The sequence below is a fragment of the Strigops habroptila genome, chromosome 15 (genome assembly GCF_004027225.2).
Source record: "Strigops habroptila isolate Jane chromosome 15, bStrHab1.2.pri, whole genome shotgun sequence".
Taxonomy (NCBI): Eukaryota; Metazoa; Chordata; class Aves; order Psittaciformes; family Psittacidae; genus Strigops; species Strigops habroptila.
In genome coordinates, this window is record NC_044291.2 from 1,622,130 (window position 1) to 1,642,024 (window position 19,895).

Below are 19,895 nucleotides of genomic sequence, written 5' to 3' on the forward strand. Positions count from 1 at the left end.
CTAAGATCGGCACGTAGCACGTCTTGGTTTAGGTGATCTGTGTAGTTGTGGGTTTATGGTTTGGTATTTCTAAGTTCTTCTTGTTTCTTAAAAAAAAACCCCAAAACCACAAACAAAACAAAGCCCCAAATAAGTCTTATTCATAGAGAACCATTAAAGCATTTTGATTTACAACTAAATGCATATTAAATCTGCAATCCTTTTGCTAGTCCAAAGAAGTTATCCGTACACCCCCCCCCCCCCCATCTTCATGTGAGCCACCAGACAGCTTTAGCACATACACACGCAAATTATTTACAGGCAGGTTACTTGGTTTGAACGATCTGACGTTATTTATTGATATCAATATTCTACAGAAAGGTGGGAGATCCGTGTTTAAAATTAAAAGAAAATCTTAAATTCTATTGGCTGTGGAAGAGGCGTGACTGCGTGTCGGGGTGCATGTATGTGTGTTATATGTGTTACCTACACTTAACTGCTCCTGGTTGTCATGTCTTTCAAGCTGTTGATTCTCGCCAATCTTGTCCTCTCACACCCAACAAGCACTCACGCGTCAGAGGAGAGGACAGGTTTCCACGGGTTTTGGCACCCTGGAGGTGTGCAGGCAGGTTCACCCTTCCCGAGCAAGGCCTGGCTTGCAGAGTCCCTGCCCCGGGCTGGCTTTGCCCCTACCTGTGCAGGCAGCGGCTGTGCCGTGGGTGCCCTGGCACGGGGGGTCCCGCGCATGGCAGGGGACACCCAGACTGTCCCCTCTGCCCTGCGACTTGTCTGCCCATCATGGGGTCTGTTTTGACCTGATTTTCCCTAGGACTCTACAAAGACTGAGATTAAAGGTTTTTAAATGAGAATTTTGGCTACTGCTGTAAGTCAAAGAAGGATTTCTTAGATTCGAGTGTAGATATGAGTTAGGTTTAGAAGAACCCAACAAAACACCGAGCAAGTGGAATTTAGAATTAAAAGCCTATTTACATTTAAGCAATTATTTTAAATGCTCTGTCTTTCTCTCTGCTTTCTGCAGAGATACAAAGCAGAGGCTGGGCTGAAAACAAAGCTGGTTTTCTCAGCTGACCTCCTGGCACATGGGTGTTCTCATTTACTGCTGCCTCGGCGTCCGCACACATGCACACAGGGCTTAAGCCCTTCACCTGGCACCTGTAGTAGAGCTGTTAAGAACCTCCAGTTATCCCTCACACTGGCTTTTGTAGATCGTTTGGTGTCTAACATGTTCCCTTCAGCTTTGGTGTCAATAGCATGTGAGTAAGCAGAATACCTGCATTTCTGAACAATGGCTCGTGGTGATTTCCTCATTTTCCTGAGTGAGCTCAGGCTGCTTGGGGTCTCCTTCCTGTGCCAGAAAGACTATTTGCTCATACAAAGTTCTTCATTGTAATAGGGAAAAAATCAATTTGATTACTTTCATGTCAGCATGCATGTCTAATGGCTTAGAAGTTATTGCAGCCATAAAATATACAGTATCATTTCTCTCTCACTCTGAAATTTGACAGGATTAATATAGTCAGCATGAAATCTTAGTCATAATGTCGACCATAAGTGATGGTAAAATTAGCTGCTGAAATCGTCTGCTTATGGAAAGCATCTTCTGTTTTTCCTTCTGGGAAAAAATGCCAAGGGGCTGGCATGCGGAGGGAACGGAGCTTGCAGCATTTCAGGCTCTAATACAAATATGTCCATTTCATCTCGTGCTCTTCTAACAAGGGAGATGGTGAGTGCTGCTCAGCTCTGTGGTGTTCTGAGCATGGTTCTACAGCCCGTTCATGGGCTGCCCGGGCGGTGGAGGTGGTGGTGGGGCTGGGTTTCATGTCCAGTGCAGCCCTGGTGTGGGGATCGTGGCTCTCCTGCATCCCACCCTCCGGTGAGCCATTCCACGTGTGAGCTGAGGTAATGTGCATTGCAGGGCCTGGAAAGCATCTTCCCCTTCAGGGGTTGGACTCTGGGTTAGGAACTGGGGAGCTGTGGTGTGGCCCTTTGGTGTCCTCCAACCTGCCTGCCCTGGGTGGGGGGAACAAGGCACCAGTTTATCTCACACAGCGCGAGCCTTGTCCTGGTCGAAAAGCTCTTTTCTTTCCATGGGTCAGTGTTCTGGTGAGGCTGGTAGGAGATAAGGTCCAGGTGAGCTGAGCTTTGCCCATGGTCTTCACCGTGGTGCAACCTGCTGCCTTCTAGTCAATGTCCTCCTCGCACAATTCCCTTGGGAAGCAGGCTGACCACCTTCATCAGGGGGGAGGAACACCCCATAGGAAGCTACCTGCTTCCGAGCTGAGACTGAGAACCCTGTGCTTGAAGCTGAGTTTCCTCCTGGCCACGCTGGGTGCCAGCGGAGGAGCCCAGCAGACGGCCAGAGCAGCCTCTCCTTCCTGCTTATCTACCTCAAAACTGCCTTTGGAAGTGGAGATGACGTGCCAGGGTTAGGCGGGGGGATTTTTGCTGACATGTCATCCTTCACCAGCCCAGCCTTTGAATTACTTGTTACTGGTTTTGTTTAATGACAGCTCGTTTCGGCTGCATCGTGTGAGGTGCTTATAGCTGTTTTTCTGCTAATGAAGCTGGTTCCAGACAGAAGGAGGGAGCTGGGTGTTGGTATCTTTAATATCAACTTTAAAATTAGCTTAAGGGAAGACAGTATCTTGCATCTGGGCATCATTTACCCGCTTCAAAAGGTCCAAGTCTAGGGTTCATTGCGAGCCCTTGACCAGCTTGGCTTTGTGGGAGGACATTTCTCCTGCCTCTTGATCAAAGACACTCAGGGTTTTACTTCTGAGTGGGTTTCAGGGGTCCCTGCTGTTGTATCTGAACGCTCCCACCTCCGCTGGAGGCTGTTGTCCTGCTGGTTTCACATGTTCTGCCTCCCTTGGCAGCCCGTTGTGAAAAGTTAATATCTGGTCATTGGTTTTGGCTGCATCTCCAAGGCAACTTCATTCATACGCCAGCTCCCGGTTCATACCGATCCGGACATGCCTAGATGACTAACTCCCGGCTCCTGTTACGCTGTCCCAGAAGAGCTGTTAACTCCTTCGGCCCAGGTAGGTGATGATACAGCAGAGAGGGGGCACGCAGAGCGGGTGGCTGCCACAAACACCCAGCAAACACCCACTTGCTCTGTTCCCCCTTCATCCCTTCTGCTTCAGTTTGCTTCCAGCGCCCCATCCAGCCTGGAGAGCAAAGAGCACGTTGCTGTTTAACATCCTTTTCAGTGTGGAAAGGTCTCAGACTGAGTTTGTTTCTCCTGAAATTACTATGCTTTATTATCCTTTGGTTTGGGCAGAACATTGCCTTTGGGATCCAAACTTACTGAAGAACTTGGCTGCACTGTAGTGGTATGCTCTGGAATGCAGCTAAAATGTCATTTAGCATTTCATGCACACCAAGAGGGGGGATATTCTCCAAGAGGCAGGTGATGTGGTGAGACCACCACATTCCTGATGTGTGTTGGGGGTCCGTGAACCCTGAGAGATGGAGCTGTAACAGGTTAAATACAGAGATGGCCAGTGTTGCTGCAGCGCCTGGTCCCTTGCTGATGTGCCTGTTTCTGTATGGGTTTGTCAGATACAGATTTACAGCCCCCAGACACTCCTTTTGATTCTCACCAAAAGATGTAGGAAGGAGGAAAATGAGCCAAACTCTGGGGGTTTTTTGCTGTTTGTTTCTCTCACAGCAGTGCTGAGAGGTGCCATTGCACTAGATGGTGATGATATGTCCTTAATCCCCACCGCTCGCTGGGATGGGTCCTGTAGCGCCTGGCAATTCCCTGTTGGGGCAAGTGGCTGGTCCCTGGGGAGGAGTGGGGCTGGGAGAGGGGCAGAGCAGGTCCAGCTCACCCCAGTTTAGCTTGAGCTTGCCGAGCATCACTAGGATGTGATGCCATACTCTTCCCTTGGCGCGTTTGAATGCTGACATGGTCCATGTATCCAACCTGGATGTCGTGATGCTGCTTTTCTGGGGGTCCTGGAGGTGATAGGGCAGGAGCGTAGGCAAGGCAGGAAAAGCACGCTGGGTTTTACTGGTTCCTGTCCTCCTTGCAGCCTAAGTGGGGTATCGCAGCAGAAATCAAGGCTCAAGATAGATCACTAAGATGTACAAACTTGAAACCCTGTTAATTTTTTAACGCCTAATGCGGTTTGGGAGATCCATTACGCTGAAACATCAGGTGGAGAACTAAACACGCTGGGAATGTGAAGCTGCTGGGACCTGTGACCGTGCCCAAGTGGCTGCACAAGGCTGCTCACGGCAGCAGTGGGGATACACTGTGGAAAAGTTAAATAGAGGAGGACCAGGGAAATTACCCCGAGGACCTGGGTACAACCCAAGCACCACGTATGAAGCCCACTGTCTCGCCAGCCTCCCTCCTCCAGGTGCTGCTTTCCCTTCCCAGAGAAGACAAGCTGCTGTAGGACTGTTTGAAATGTAGCTGCTATAACTCTTAAATTTTAATAATAGATTACCATTAGTATCAGCCTTATATAATGCACACCTCATTATTGCTTACTCAGAATAATTTTGCAGCCTCCTTATAGAACCTTGGAACTTTATTTGCTGAGTATAAAATATGCAGAAATGCATGAATAGCTTTAAGACTCGGTACCCGAAACTAATACAGTGCGCCTCTCTTTTTTTTCCCTGCACCATGATTGAAGTCAAATTAACATATTTACCTTCACTGCTCCCAGGAGTAGCATTAAAAAATTCAAGAGGTGATTCAGAATAGTCTCCGATTTACTGGAGAATGAAAGCTGGGTTTCATTTCTCAATAAAACCGGGCAAACACTTGACTCCCTTTCAGCTCTGCAGCCTCTTCCTCCCTGTGCAGGTCCTTGGACTTATCAACAGATGGTAGCAGTATTATTACTGCCGTGTTCCCAAAAGGAAGCTTTTTATTTAATTTTATTGGTTTTTCAGGATGGGGGAGAAAGCAGGGACAGAGAAAAGAGAGGGGAAGGAGTTATAACAAATAGCACCGAAGCGAAGCTGCTATTTTAATCTGAAATAAGGGAAAGTGCCAGCGTGATTTTTGCCTTGCTGCCTGCGAGCACTGGTTTGCTCTGTGGTGTTGGTTACGTTATCGTGCTCTGCCTCTGCCTCAGTTTATCTGTACGCGATAACCGCTTCCTAAGGCAAATCCTGAAGCATAGTTTTTGCTATATGTTGACATCTTCCCAGGAAGAAAAGCCATGTAAATGCAGGGGTAGGCAATGGAAACAGTTGCTTTGTTGCCCAGAGGGTTCTTTATCCTCAGCAATGAGCACTCTGGAGCTGCCTGTGCTGTGATTTATTCCTACAGCTATAGGATGCAGTGCATATAGCTCCAAGGATTTCAGACCCCACAACAGCCAGGTTCAGGGGTGCAAATTCCTGCCTGAAGCCCCAGGCTGCACCATCATCGCCTCAGCTACGGGCTCCTCTGGGGAAGCACCATCTCTAAAGCATATCAGTGCTGCAAGGAAAGCTTCAACCCTCTCAGTTCAAGTATTATGGGGAGCAGGTCTGTAGAAGGAGCCTTTTGCTCAGTTGGGATGAGTTGGAACCCTCAGAGTGGGACAACTCTGCTTGAAAATTTTCCTTACCACAGACCAGAGATACTGCAGTGTCTTTTTTCCCCTGCCTACTCCTAGATTAGGAAGTTATTTCAGCAGATGTTGTTTCCTAAGAAAATGGGTTAATGCTTGGTGGTTAGAATGGTGTGGCAAAAAAAGGAGCTTATTTGTGTGAGGTTTTGGCTAATGGCCGTGCAAGTGTTGCGGAGCGTTGCAGCAAATTTCCTGGGTTTCGCAATCGTGATGGTTCTGGTTTAACTGGCCAGAAAGATTGTCAAAAACACACCAATACATGGGAAAAATAGAGGCAAATCACTTGCTGCAGAAAGCTGCAGGACCTTGTGTCTGGGGTGAAAAGTCTGCAGGTGTCTGAGCAAGTAAGTGAGACTTGGGGCTGCACTGACCTCAGTTTTATCGTCTTCTAGTTGATGAAAGTTGGCTGTTGCTCTGGGGCAGGCCAGGATGAGCCCCTCTTAGAAATCAGAAGTAATTCCCAGGCGCAGAGTTCCCTGGGAGGACAGGGATGTTTGTCATTCCCAGTTCACAGGAAATGGGAAGAGGGTTCTTGTGCGGGGAGGGAAGGCTGCTGATGCACAAACCGTCCTGTGCTCCGAGTGCAGGGACCTTGGGGAAGGCAGGTCCCAGCTCTGATGTGGAAGCTCTTTCTACTGCTCTGCATCTCCACTGGGAGCAGGGCACTGCACTGACAGGCAGTAAGAAAAGGAGGGGAGATGTATTTCATGCATGTACGAAATGCATCTCCGGAAGGTCCTCGTGCAGGCGAAAACAGAGCCTGGACTGAGAAACTGGGTTTGGTTTATGTTCAATAATATTGGTACAGTGAGTCATAGAATCCCAGAGTGGTTTGTGTTGGAAGGGACCTTAAAGCTCGTCCAGTTCCAACCCCTGCCACGGGCAAGGACACCTTCCACTAGAGCAGGTTGCTCCAAGCCCCTGTGTCCAACCTGGCCTTGAACACTGCCAGGGATGGGGCAGCCACAGCTTCTCTGGGCACCCTGTGCCAGCGCCTCAGCACCCTCACAGGGAACAACTTCTGCCTAAGAGCTCATCTCAATCTCCCCTCTGGCAGGTTAAAGCCATTCCCCTTGTCCTGTCCCTACAGGCCCTTGTCCAAAGCCCCTCTCCAGGTTTCTTGTAGGCCTCCTTAGTCCTGCTGCTCCACGCTGCAATGGTCACTGACATAATGCTATCTTGGTGGGGAAAGCTGCTGGTCCCTGGTCTTGCCCACCGGTGGCAGGACTGCTCCCCACCACTGCCTCAACACTGGTCCCATCCAGGACTGATGGATGTGGAAGCTGCTCTGAGCTATGTGGACAAGGAGGAGTTTCAACCTGCACAGAGCGAGGCCAGTAGAAGGCAGATGTGCAGGGACATACAAATGCAGTGTTGCTGCTTCTAACAGCATCACTGTAGAAAAGACTTCTGCTGTGTCCAAGTGCGGTGGCGATGAACTGCGCCTGGTGGGGATGGAAGGAAACATCGGGCTGTCTCCTGGGCACTTCTGCACTGGGGTGCTGTGGGAAGGGTGGCCTCAATGTCACCCTTCAGCCAGTCCTGCCACCCCGTGCTCCAGAGAAACCCATTTCTGGGCAGGGTCCCCAGGGCCACGTGCCAGCACAGCCGACTCGGCAGCTCGTGGCATCGGCCGGCACTGCATCCCCACGCTGCTGGTTAAATGGCTAATTAGCTTCCATCCGAACAGCAGCATAAACCAGGAATAAATGGAATTGGCTTCATAAAATTAGCACTTAAATATTTTCCCAGGCAGGAAAAAAAACACATTTGCTTTCCATGCAAAACATATAAATCTTGGAAAGGTTCCCGAAGTTGCGTGTTTAACCATTAGATCTGGGTGTTTGTAGCACTGAAGTGGTTATTCCTCTGCATAATTATTTTTCTTTTTAAAAGGAAGCTGAGATGTTTGCAAGGGAGACATTTTAAGTGACTGCTGGGGATGAACAAGAGTGAAGGGAGAGTCAGGTTTAGTGATGATTGCTTTGCTTTGCTTTCTCACTGCTGGAAAGGAAGCACCTTCTCCTCATCCCCTCCCCACGAGGACTAACCACAAATGCTGCTTTTACTGTTGTGTTTTGGGTCTGTTTCTGCTCATCTTACAGGTTTTGTTGGAACATGTGTCTGGTTGCTCGTTTCTCTTTAATCCTACCAAAATACAAGAGCTGTTACTGGAGTTTATTTAACGTGGTGGAGTCTCTGCATAGTTAAAATTGCGGATGCTGTGTAAAACACAGGCTCTCCTCGTCCTTCCTGACAGCTCCAGTGCAGAAGATGCTGCAGTGGGATCCTCCTTTGTTTAACCAGTGTGGCAAGGGGTGGAAGGGAAGGGAGCAGCCTCCAGCAGGACAGGGCCATCAATGGCACTCACCCCTTTGCCGTGTGCTATCGTAGCAGGTGAGGGGTGCCCGTGGGAAATGGGGGGCTGACACCCGACAGGGGGGCTTCTGCCTCCAGCCACCAGCACTATTTGCCCTGGATGGAGATTTCCAGAGCTTTCTGCAGAAAGATCTATCAGCTGTTTCTTACATTACCCCTTCCTCGTGATCACCCCACGAGAGACCCCACTGTAGCTGTAGAAGTACAGAGATAAAGAGCATAAAATCACCACTTCACATAAAATCCCCAAGGTGATGCTGTGGAGACCTGTCACTATGGCTGGCGTGATGCCCAGCTGGAGTTGGCATCACCCTGTCCTCATTTTGGGGTGCAGGTGCTGGGCGGGGGGCAGTACCTCCAGCCCCGCCGTGGCACTAGGATGCAGGTGGGAATGGGGACTGGAGGTGATGGAGAAGCAGGTCTGTGATGACTGCCCTGCCTGGAATGGGTCAGGTTTTGGCATGAGGACAATGAAATGAGTTTGGGGGTCCCCTTATTTGATGGAGTGTCAAAACAAGATTATTTATTACTATTATTCAGGGTTTCTCAGAGCACTTTCTGCACGCTTTGCTGTCATTAACAGTCACCATTCCAGAGCTGGAGCTGTTGAATTTATTTGTGTTCTCCTCACACCTTTGTGTTTCATAAGAGCATCACCTCTCTGGGTCTGGCGGGGAGGCAGCGGTGTCTGTGCGCTCCCTCTAATCCAGGAGTGAATCAAAGCAACTTTTTACAAAACAAGATTCTCTCGTTGTTGCAAAAGAGCTTTGGGGAAATCTGGTTTTTGTGGTTAAGGATCTTACTCTGATGCACAAGGAAAATTATGTGTAGCTTTTATTTGGCCCAAAGGATTCTTACAACATTATCCGTATTTCCTTTAATTTGTGGGATTTCTAGTAAATGGGCTTAAAAATAGGTCCGGGCAAGATGCCAGGGTACATATGAACAGCAAGAAAGCTTTGCAGGCTGCGAGCAGCTCACTTTCACTTCTCCCTCGATGCGGGCTGGGACGGAGCGAGCACTCACCTTTGCGGGTTAAATTTAATGATGCCCCTGGAATTCTTTGGAAGTTGTTATTGCAGAAAAGACCTTTTAACTCTTTCGTAGGACTGGTGCAGTGTTGTTGAGCTGGACACAAGTCTGGAAAGGGGCAGGATGAGCTGTAGCGCCAGGGAGGACAAGAGCATGGGGAGACCCTCACACAAGTCCCTGGACCCACTCACTGGTGGGATTTGGGACTCTGGAAACCCGATGTACAAGTGGAGCAGAACTTGGCCATGGTTTTCATGTTTGTTTAGTTTTTCATTCTCAGAAGTCTCTTAAAGCCCTTTTTAAAACACAGAAAATCTCATGAGGGAGGGACTATGGCTGGAGCCGGAGCGACTGCCGGGTGCCCGGCTCCCTTCGGTGATGTTTAGCTGGTTCTTTCTTCAAAATCAGTCTCGGTTCAAGTGACTTCAAAATGCATTTTTCCCTGGGGACAGCCACCCACAAAAGCCTTTCATTAAGATGTAGTGGGTTTATGCAGCTGGAGTCCCAGTGGTAAAGGGAAGGTAAGTGGGGAAGGATGCCAGCTCGCTCTGCGTTCCTCGGCCAGGCAAGGGCGCCTCAGCTTCCCAAAACGTGCCGCATTTGTCCTACTTCTGCACAATTTAGTTCATTTGATTTTAATTAAATCTTTGGACATAAATCTGTAAAACTTCAGTTTGAGTACCGTGGATGCTGCGCCTCTCTGCTGTGGGTAGCTTCTTGGGAGGTGAAGAGGAGGAGCAGGGAGATGGATGAAGAGGAGGAGTAGGGACATGGATGAAGAGTAGGAGCAGGGAGACGGATGAAGGAGAGGAAGGTTTTGAGCTTCCTGGGAGCAGCAGCACAGTGTGTTGGATTGGTGCAGTGGGCAAGGAGCGGTACCTCACTGTGCGGAAGGGAAATGCAGGATTGTGGCAGCAGGGCTGGGGTTGGGTTGGGATTGCAGCGGGTCCTGTGGGTCATTACCATGAGGAACCCTCCTTGCGCAAGCAGTGAGTGGGTGCAAGCTCAGACCGTGCCTCTGCCAGCTCTCTTGAACTCAAAATGTGCATTTTCATGTGTTGATGGTGATGGACTTCCACAAAATCAAGAGGACCCTGGTGCCTGATGCAGAAGCAAGCTTGTTAAAGGGAAATTATTGATGCCATTGGCAGTAATGTACTAATAACACTTTTCATCTGAGGGTATCCAGTTGCTTTACAGATATTAAGTCTTCTGATGCCTCAGTGAACTGGGGGAAGTGTGGTGAATTGGATTGCACAGGTGAGAACACCAGGCCTCATCTCTGCTGCCCCCCAGCACAGCCTCGCTCCTCATCCTGCACCGTGCTTTTCCTTAGAAGTCATTAACTTAATTGCTGTTGTGGGAACCACCCCTCCAGGATTGTGGTGGCTGAAGTCCCACGAGCCATTAATATGACCACCCAGTTCCCAGTCCCGTTTCTGGAGGAGGCAGGTGAATTTGCTGTAGGGATAATATCCGGGATGTATCTGGAGGGCACTGGGCTCCGTTACACCAAGCCTTTCAATTTCCAACCAGCAGCTGAAGGGGATCTTGAGCCTTTCCCATGGGTCTGATGGTGGGTGCTGTAGTAGGTGCAGTAGCACCACAGGGCAGCTCCTGGCTCCAAGGGTTCTTCTGTGCTTCAGGAAGAAGCAGAGCAGAGAAGAACGCCCTGTGCTATCTCAGCATGCGTTTGGTGCATTGTGAGCAGAAATCATCTGTTTCCCTCCGGACATGGAGGTGCTGAGTGCAGGCACCCCAAGACACCTCTTTAATGATTAAACTTTGGAATTTAGCAGTTTCCAGCCCCAGGAACACTTTCCCTCCTGTGCTGGCGATGCCAAAGCACCACCCTCCAACCAGCCCAACGCCGGAGCAGAAGTTCACATTCAAGCTGATTCTTCAAGTTTTCCTCCTTAGCTGGAGATCAGCTTTCCCGGCTGCCCCGGAGGAAAAGGCCCTTGTTGTTTCTTCAGAAACCAAGGTTAAATGAGCAGCTGCAGCATGGCTGGGTGGTAAATGCAGGGTTTTAGGGGTTGGAAAGATGAGCTGGTGCCAGCACTGGCCTGGGCAAGAGTTGCAGCCAGGGCTGCTGTTGGAGTCCATTGCCAGGGCTGAGATGCGTGAGGTCTCCTCTTAAAACAGTGTCATCCCTGCTACACACCCCTTAGATTTTCCTTCTTAAAAATAATTGGGTTTGTGTGTGTGGCTGGGGTTTAGGGTTGCGTTTTGTTTTTTGGTTTTTTTGCTTTACAATTTTTAACTGAGAGACAGCAAATTTAATATTTTCTGTGTCTTGGATGTGTTGTGATTTACATTTGATTTTAGGCATAATTAGAAATGCAAATAGAGCGCTTTGTGTTTTACCTCTGCTTCGACTATTTATGGCATGATATGCAAATGAAGCAAGCTATGAATATTAAAGATTAGAGTATGTTACAAAGTATCACTGTCTTTAATGAGTTGGGTAATGGGCACAGGCTTTGCACACACTTTAATATGGAGGTGGTTTATGTTGTGTGCTGGCTCCGCGGCTCTGCAGCGCTCGGTGCCGTGTTCGGTTACATCCCAGGAGAGCGGGGCCGTGATTTAAGCCCCATCGAGCCCCGCGTCGGCTGCAGTAGGTAGGTGCCATTTCCAAGCGTGCCCATGACAAAGGCGGCTGCGGCTGGCGAAGGGTGTTGATGGATTATTTCACAGAGACTGTTTCAGTTCTCGTCTAGGTCAATCCGTTTCATCTGCTGCAGTGTTGTAGATGGAGCTGAGAATATGAAAGCGCTCGTCGACCTTTCAAGGTGCTTTGCAGCACTGGGAGGGAATCTTAAACACGCTCCTGCCGGAATGGAGCTGCTGCTGTAACATCACACAGACCCCAAGAAATTAATTTTGCCATTCCTTGCCAATTAGGTTTATTGACAGAGAATTATTTTGGGGTTTATTGACACATCTCAAGGCATTTGAAGGAACATCTTAGTACTGGATAGCAGAGGGTTGGGAAATGGGGCTCCTTGGATTAACCCTTTCTTGCCATGAGAGTCTGGGCAGCCCTGGTAGGATGGTTTTGTCTCTAAACCAGTAAATGGTTTTATCTCTAAACCAGTATCATAGTTACAAAAGAGGAAGGTTGCGGTGTCTTGGGGCACTGTGATGCACACAGAGGTTTCACCCATGGGTAATCTGAAGAAGCAGCTTCTGCTTGAGCAGTGGGGTCCCTGCAGGATGCTGCGGGGTGATGCTGGGGGGCTGCAGGAGATGGGGGGAAAAACCAGCCAGGGAGGGAAAGCAGCGGGGTTTGTGCCGAATGGGGCTTGGGGAGGGTGGGCGGCGGGGAGGGAGAATGAAGCATGCCCCGGGGAGCGTGCTTTTCAGATTGGAGGTATTTAAATTACAAATTTTGATGAGGAAGATTGTCAGCAGTATTCAAAACAGTGCTTAAATTCTTTTGAAACACTGTCGAGCTGTGCTGTGGCAGTTGAAAAGTTTGGCACACAAGAACTTGGCCCAGAAGTTGCTGCTTGGGTTTTTTCCTTTAAAACTCAATTCATCTGTATTCAAGTATCCCACATGCTTAAGAAAAAAAAATCCCACCAGGCTCATACTGGTTTGAGACAGACCCTTGTGAAGCTGCAGAAGTGACTGATCTCTGATATTAGGGGGTTTCCTTGTCAGTTAACTATTCACACTTTTTAATTAAAATAATAATCTTATAGTGCTTGTGTCTACTCATAAAATGGGCTCTTTGGCTGTGGCACAGCAGCACGAAACTTGTAAGATGTTAGTGTTGGCTCTGGAGATGTGCTTGACCATATATATACGCAAAAATATCTATATATTGACCATATCTAATCTACATTCTAATATTTATATAATACAATATTCTGGGCTGCAGCGTTGTCTGGCGGTGTTTTAGGGTGTCACGTTCTGAAGTTTTGGGCAAAATTTGTTGCATCAAGTGACGGTTTTGTTGTAAGTGCAGAGAAGTCAAATGAAAAGTCCATGTTGAGTCTCTGGTACCTTCCAGCCTTGATGCTGGGATCTGAGAGCAGGAGATGAGTCTGGAGGGGGTTTTCCTTCCAGGAAACTGGGGGGAGAGAATTGTTTGCTGAAGTGCAAGCAATAGATGCTGTGTATGAAAAATGCAGGTCTTCTGCTTTGCCCCCATCACCCTGGGGAAAGTGGGCATCAGGTTGAGGTGACCCCCTCGTGTCAAGATTTTTAGGTTTCTCAGGGGTTTTGTTCCATAATCAGAAATCTCAGTTTTGAAAAACATTCTGTGCAATCTATTATTTGCTTCTCTAAACCTAGAAGCACAGAGTTAAATGTCTGCAGTCTGTAACTTGCCTTTTCTGCAGCCTTATACTTCCATTAAGGATCAAACTCCAATGCAATTGTAGCTTTACTTTATAGAGTATTAAAAGTTTAATGTATAATTCTCTTCCTTCGCCAGAACTTTTGGGCAATATTGTTTTCCAGTGCTGAAATCCCAACAGAAACACGGCGATCCCGAGCGCTACCAGGGCACAGGAAGGGTTAATTGTATCATACCTACTTTTTCCTTAAAGCAGGGAGAATAAGCTGTAGCCAAAAGTAAAAGTCATTAATTTTAAGACAGAGATGTAAGCAAAGTTTCCTTCCCCTCTGCAGGCTGGTCAGGGTAGGCTATGCAGTAATTGAAAAGTAAAGGCAATTGAATTACAGGCTCCTGTCCAAACGGAGCGCGATTTCTTCTTCTTCTTTTTTTTTTACAACCTCCATTGCATCAGAACTAGGCAGTATTCCTGATGTTCTCATGTGTGTTAATGCTGACTCACAGACTAACTTGCACAAGAAAAAAAACACACAGGCAGCTCCACCATACTAGGTAATGAGCTCTAGCAAGAAGCAGCGTCTGATGTTTTGTAAGCTTTTTTAATTGACCTTTTAAGATATTTACTTTATTTTAAGGCTTTCTGTTCCGTAGTGGTAGAACTGAGTCATGCATGTTATATATATTGCTAGCTCTGCTGTTGTGTACGAGGAGTGAGGAGAATACCATTCAGCATGGCACTTGTCTTTTTGATGTGTTACGGATGTGGATTAGCGTTTGGATGGGATGCAGGCAGTGCAGGCGTTGCGGAAGGTGATGGGGTGCTCTCTGCTTTCTGGTGGCTGTAACTTAGTCGGGGTCTTGAGTTTTTATTAGATAGCAAGAAATTAAATCCTGCAGGATAATTGTATTTTTCCTTTTTTTCTCCATGTCTCTCCCTTCCCTTTTTCCTTGCAGCAATGTGAAAAAGAAATGAAAATGTTGCATTTTCTATTTTTGCTTTCCTTGCTTTGAGAGCTCTTAAAATCAGTGATAGAGAAGGGAGAAAAAAAAAAACCCAAAAACTTAATTAAATAATAATGGCAATAACACGCTTCGCCTTGGCTGCATGACGGCACTTTTTGGAGGCAGCAGCCTGCCGGGGGGTGACCTCGGGCAGTGCTGGAGTGTCCAGTCTGCCGGTGACTCACCTTGCAGCAGGACAGAGCCTGGGGACCAGTGCCACCAGTGCCGGGGTTCCTGGGGATAACCCCATCCCTGGCTGCCCTGGCCGCGGGGCTGCACCATCACCATTGATTTAATTCACTTTTCCATCTTCCCTCCCCCTCATTCCCTGCCCGTGCCTGCGGGTCTTTACTTTCCGTGCGAACTTTTAGGTTTATAAAGCAAACGTAGCCCCGTGCTGCATGTCTGCTGCGTGTGCGTTTGCTTGTGGGTTACTTGGTAATATTTGCAGATTCAGTTTCTGCTCCCTGTAATACGGCAGAAATCGCCTGCGCTCACCCATTGCCACTGGCTGCTACACTAAAAATAGGGAAGGTTCGCGCTGCTCACTGCTTGCCACTTGCAGCATTTCAGAAATAAATACTTTGGAGCTGCAGGAACAAATGCTGCAGAAGGGGAGAGGAGTCTCGCTGGTGCTGTCATTCGATTACCAAACTTAACCTTGTTTTCTTTCCCCTGCCAAAGACGGGCATTAAGCAGTGCCGGCGTTCCCGGCGTTTCGCAGTCATTCCCCAACCCCTCTCCTGTCCCCTCCTGGGTATTGTCCCCCCAAACCCCAAAGGGGGCAAAGAAGAGGTTTGATTTTGGGGTGGGGGGTGTAGAGACTTGTCTGTTTTGCTTCTCTGTTGCCTGATACAACGACCTGCATGGAGGGGGGGGGGAGGGGGAATATGCCCAGCCTAGACCTGAAATGTGTTTTATTTGACTTTATTTAACTCTTCATCGTGTTGTCAGCGTTGCAGCAGCTCCGTGCTCGGGGAGTGGTACTTTGCCACCGAGTTTCGCAGTTAGCTGTTGCGTATTTTTCTTCAGGCTTATGTAAAAAGTGCGTTTCCTTCTCATTAAAAATGGTGGGGGGGACACCCCAAAAATGCTGTAGCAAGAGCTGGGTGCATGGCTGGGGGTCTGGGGGCAGCGGGTGGCTTTGGGGAGCCCCTGGGTGGGTGACATCCCCCTGGCAGCCTCAAATCCAAGGGTGGGATTTTCCCCCTCTCTCCTCATTTACAGAAGAAAGGGAAGTTTCCTTTGACCCTTTGGGGCCTTCAAGGGCAGGACTTTTCAGCTCTTTTCTTTTGAGGGGTTTGGCTGGGTGGGGGTGAAAGCCCTCGGCCCCTTTGTCTCCCATCCCTGGAGGGTCCCACTGCCTTTGTCCCTGCCCAGCGCACCTTCCTGCGGGAAACTTGGGACTTTGGGGCGCTTGGGGGTATTTTTGGTGGGCGGGGGGCGAAGTCTCTTTGTACATTGGCTAAGAGAAAAGGCTGTTTAAATACATTATCTAATTTTTTCTGATTACTCCAGGGCGGGGGGGTAGCTCTGATGCCAGCATCTTATTCTGGGTCGATGCTTTTTCCTTTGTTGTCGCCTTGCCCCGACCTCGGAGCTGGAAAATAGTTTAGGAAAGAGCAAACCTGCTTTTTTTCTCCCCTTTCCAAAGCACGTGAATGCAGAAACTGGGAATTCTCCACCTCGCATGGAAGTTGTCTCAAATAACGGCTGCATTTTTTATGAACCTCTTGTGACAAAGGCTATGACTTTACAAAAATCATGCAGACATGTACAGATTGTCCTGCTCTATCCAAGGGCTGGGAAAAGAGGCTGCCACCAGAAAACAAAATGATGTCTTGCTTGAATGGTCAGGTATCGTCAACAATTAGGGTAGGAGGGGGGAGATGGCTGGTTTTAATCCTGTTTTGTCCAAGTTTTCCTGTTGAATAGGAGGTGCATTGGATGATCTGTCACCTGTAGGACATGGCAGCCCAAAAGGGGCTTTTTTGGGTGACGATGATGCTCCTGTACCCCGGGGCACAGCTCAGCTTGGGAGATGAGACTGTAAAACACAGTTTACATCTGTAATTGTTAAGGTCATTTTTCCTGCAGCACAGCTCTCCTGGTGTCAGATGGACTGAAGCCATTGCAAACCATTCAAAAGTCACTTGGTGCTCTATTAAAAAGAAATAAATCATATTTAGTAGAGGTGGTTTTAAATTAGACACTTTCAGGCATTATTGCATTCGCTGTCTAGTCACAGGAATGTTTTGTTGCTGTTGGGTTTAAAGGATGGGAGGTCTGGGGCTGAGCAGGTTCTCACTGGCTTTCAAGACTGCCTTTTATTCTTTGGATTTTATTGGGGCGGATTGATTTGTTCAGGTTTTAGATTGGGTATTTTTGTATATTCTGGTCGTACAAAGGCAGGGATAGAGAGGGGAGGAGGAAACAAAAATCCAGCAGTCCTGGCCAACACTATACTGAAGTGGTTTGGTCTTTTCAGCTTGCTGGTATTGGCTTTGCTCATGTTCCTCAGTGGTCATTCTAGACCAAACACAGTTTTTCACCGTTTCCCTGTGAGCACATTTCAGGGCCTTTTTTCTCCAGGAAAACTGGAGGATTAGACCATCATTTGGCTGCTTTGTGACCAGTAGCTATAAAACCTGCTGGAATCAGAGAAGAGGCCACTAGGAGCTGGAGTGTTGGGATTTGGGGGGTGGGATCCCTTCAGGATGGTCAGGTCAGGCTGCAGTGCATTGGAAGGTGTACCTCAGGAGGGATCAGTTGTGTGGAGCATCTTGGTTCAAACTCTGATGTCTCATAGGAGGTTTTACATAAAATCTAGTCAGTAATTTGCTAGACTGGGGCACTCTGGTGCTTCTCTCTGGCTTAAACATACCCTGAACCAGCATGATTTTGGTGGTTTTAGAGAGACATGGGTTCCTCCTGGCATGCCTGGCTTGTTTACAGAGCAAATTTGAAGCAACATGAATAATTGATATCTATTTTAAGTTGGTTTGTCTGTGCTACCAAACTGTCCTTGGCTGGTCCTGCCATGCCAGGTTTCTCCGAGGCAGGGGATTGTGAGAAGGTCCAAGGAGGTCCTGTCCAGTACCTCCCTGGTCTCTCTTCCAGCTTTGAGGGAGCTCTTGCTGGAAGAAAAGAGAAGATCCTTCTGCACCCATGGTGTGCCATCATCCTTCAGGTGCCTCAGTGGTGAAGTTCTGTTTCCTTAAAGTAACTTCACAGATACAAAGTGAATCTGTGTTTGCCAGGGCAGACTTCTTTCCTTCTCCAGTGGAGATGGGCAGCATCATGGTTGGAAGAGGTCTTGGGCTTGGCTGTCATGGTTTCATCTCTGACCTCTTTGAAGGATGTCACTTTGGTCCTTCATCTCCTCATCAACACGAGGCAGAGATCCCATTGACCTGAGGGGGGTTTGGATGAACCCATCGAGCACTCCCAACATGTGGAGGTCCTGAAGGTCCTCTTGGGAGGCTGCAGGTGCTGTGGGATGCAGAGCAGATGTTAGTGCTGTTTGCTGGAAGGGCCGGGGAAGGCAGCCAGCCCCGAGCACTCGGGAGCAGCAGCAGTTTGCTGCTGTGGAGTTGAACTTAATGCACCAAACATCTATTTGGGTGGTGGATGTGGAGGTGGGAGCACGGATCGGCAGGGAAGGGTCACGCCGGAGCATCACTGGCTCCCTACAGTTATCCTCCTCTGAGGATGCTTCACTCCTAATCTCCTACATTTTAACTGTGTGTGACCATCTGAGCAGAGCAATTGAAACAAATCTGAGACCAATAGCAGGAATCAAAAGGCTTTGGGCAAGAGAGAAGTAAGCAAAGGGAGGCCCCACCCTCTTTCCCAGAAAAAAGCACCAAACATGCTCAATAAATGCGAAGGTAATTTAAAATCTGAATCCAGGAGACAATGTGACTAGGATTTCATTACTTAAGCAAATGGATTTGCTTTTAGTGGATTCAGCCACAGACTGAAAGAAGCTTTCCCCAAGGGGTAAACATTTTTCCTGCATTTGAAAGGCTTTCTTGTATGAGGGGGGGACTGGAAGGGGGGGCAGGAATCAGGACTGTGGCTGCCCAAGAAGCACCTTTATTTGGGGCAGATTTGGGCATTCCAAATTTGGAAATGGAAAAATACCATTTGGGCGGGTGGTTTTGGGGAGATCCTGCTGTGGGATGCGGGGGGATGCTAGGGGGATACAGGGGGTGCAGGGGGATGCTCGCAGCCCCTGCCCTGCGCCTTCCTCCGGCCGCAGGAGTTAACCAGCAGCAGTGCCAGCTCTGCAGACTGTTTGGAATAGTTTAAATGCTTTGACACTCTGGATGTACTAGATGGCAGGGGAGGCAGTTTACAGCGTAATTCATATGCAAAACTGCACTATAAATTTAAAACCTGTCTCAGTTGCCGTGGCACCACTAAGCATTTCATCAGCATACAGTACAGTATTTCTGCCATCTTTGTTTGCATTGCAGTGACTCATCAAAAGTCTGTCTTGTACCAACACTGAGAGCATTCCTCTGGCACTGATATTTCTCTGTTTTTAAAGCTTCGGTTTGAAACTGGCATTTACTTCAGGTCCCTAATCAAAGGGCTCTATTCATTGCAGAGAGCAGCCTGAATGTTAATCTGCATCCGGCCTATTCATTTAGATGCTGTGCGCTGCCGGGGAGATTTGACTTGGTAAAAGCTTGAGCTACAGCAGATACAAACGCAGGGTTTGATAGCAGAGTTGGTGGGGTTCGGTGCCTGCCCTGAGCCGCAGCGTGCGGTGGGCGACCCAGAGGGACGCGGAGCCCCTCGGCGCACGGACGGGCGCTGCGGAAGGTACGTTCGAGGGCACCGGGAACTTCCTCGCTCGCTCGGGAGGGTTTTTCTGACCATGCAGATACAATGAAATTGGCTCCGAGTCCGTTCCCTTTTCTTCCTGTTACCCTGTGGCCTTGCAGATAGGACTTTTTTATTTTTTTCCTCCCAGCAATGGGAACAGAGCGGCTCTTTGTGGGTTATTATTTTCTTTTCATGGATTTTTTTCCCTGGGTAATCTTTCTCAGATAAACTTCTTTTTTCTTTTTCTTTTTTCTTTATATTCTTCTTATGAGCTTTCAGGACTAGTTAACCGTAGTTTTTCTTCAGTAGTATTGAAGGCAAATGGGGTTTTAAATCTCCTGGACTCTTGCATGGAGCTCAGGGAGGGGGAACGGGGGGGTTTGGGCTCCGGCTCATGTCGGTGAATCCGCAGTGATTTGCTTTGCTGGAGTTTCAGTGCACGGGCTGCACTCGCGCTACCTGCACGGGGCTTGTGCACGAGGTCCCTGCCCAGGCAAGGCTTTATTTGGTCGGTGAAAGGAGGAATTATCCCCATGGCCAGAAGGTACAGCCGGCCCCAGGAGCAGCCGTGGTGGGATGCGAAGCCGGAGCCGTCACCCCAAGCCCGTTTCACAGGAGGTTGCTGGGAGGGTCCTCGATGCCGGGGCGATGGGCTGGGGGCCGGGGGCTCTGGCTGCAGGAGGGGCCGGGCTGGGGCTCCCCCAGCCCCACTTTGGATTTAGGAGAGGAAAATAAGAAGACAACTCAGCTTGCTG

At 48.7% G+C, this 19,895-nt stretch overlaps 1 protein-coding gene across 3 annotated transcripts in view; it reads left to right on the forward strand.

Moving 5' to 3' along the window:
- Nucleotides 1–19,895, forward strand: part of NACC2 (NACC family member 2) — a 57,049-nt gene that overhangs the window by 15,056 nt on the left and 22,098 nt on the right. Inside the window, exon 1 of one of the 3 annotated variants that reach the window (XM_030507019.1) lies at nucleotides 13,857–13,891. The exons of 1 other annotated variant lie outside the window; for it this stretch is intronic. The gene's annotated coding sequence lies outside the window, so the exon portion shown is untranslated. Of the gene's footprint in view, nucleotides 1–13,856; nucleotides 13,892–18,956; nucleotides 19,138–19,895 lie in introns of those variants that run through there. One more of the 3 variants, XM_030507018.1, reaches the window with a different exon arrangement.